Consider the following 750-nt stretch of genomic DNA (forward strand, 5'->3'; position numbering starts at 1 on the left):
CGCCCAACGTGGGGCTCGAACCCACGACTCTGAGATTAAGAGTCTCATGCTCTACCGACTGAGCTAGCCGGGCATCGGCGGTTCATTCCGGACTTTGCCGATCTGTCCAGCCCCTTGACTGACCTGACCCGAAAGGGTGCCTCAGATCCGGTCCAGTGGACGGAGCAGTGCCAGCAGGTGTTTGAGAGGGTGAAACAGGCCCTCTGCGGGGAGCCGCTCCTTTATACTCCTGACTTTTCTCTCCCTTTTGTTCTGCAGACTGATGCCTCGAACAGAGGGCTGGGGGCCGTTTTGTCCCAGCAGGTGGAGGGGACGGACCGCCCCGTGCTATACATCAGCCGCAAGCTGTCGGAGAGGGAGGGGCGGTATAGCACGGTGGAGAAGGAGTGCCTCGCCATTCGGTGGGCGGTCGGGTCCCTGCGCTACTACCTCCTGGGACGCCCATTCACCCTCTGGTCGGATCATGCTCCCCTCCAGTGGCTCCATCGCATGAAAGATACCAATGGGCGGATCACACGTTGGTATTTGGCTTTACAGCCCTTTAATTTCAGAGTGGTTCACAGGCCGGGGGCTCAGATGGCGGTCCCTGACTTCCTCTCCCGCTCCGGGGGGGGGGAGTTGGCTAGGCCGGACGGTTCCCGGCCTGAGTCGGGCGATGGGGGTATGTGGCAGGGTGCAGGATTGGGGCGTGGTCTGCAGGGGAGAGAGGGAGTGCGGGGGAGTGGCGCACAGGTGACGCGGCTGGAACAG

At 62.3% G+C, this 750-nt stretch overlaps 1 non-coding gene across 1 annotated transcript; it reads right to left on the minus strand.

Moving 5' to 3' along the window:
- On the minus strand, positions 1 to 73 carry trnak-cuu (transfer RNA lysine (anticodon CUU)). The gene has a single exon. It is a non-coding gene; the product is annotated as a tRNA-Lys (tRNA).
- Positions 74 to 750: the final 677 nt, after the last annotated feature.

The sequence above is a fragment of the Cololabis saira genome, chromosome 17 (genome assembly GCF_033807715.1).
Source record: "Cololabis saira isolate AMF1-May2022 chromosome 17, fColSai1.1, whole genome shotgun sequence".
Taxonomy (NCBI): Eukaryota; Metazoa; Chordata; class Actinopteri; order Beloniformes; family Belonidae; genus Cololabis; species Cololabis saira.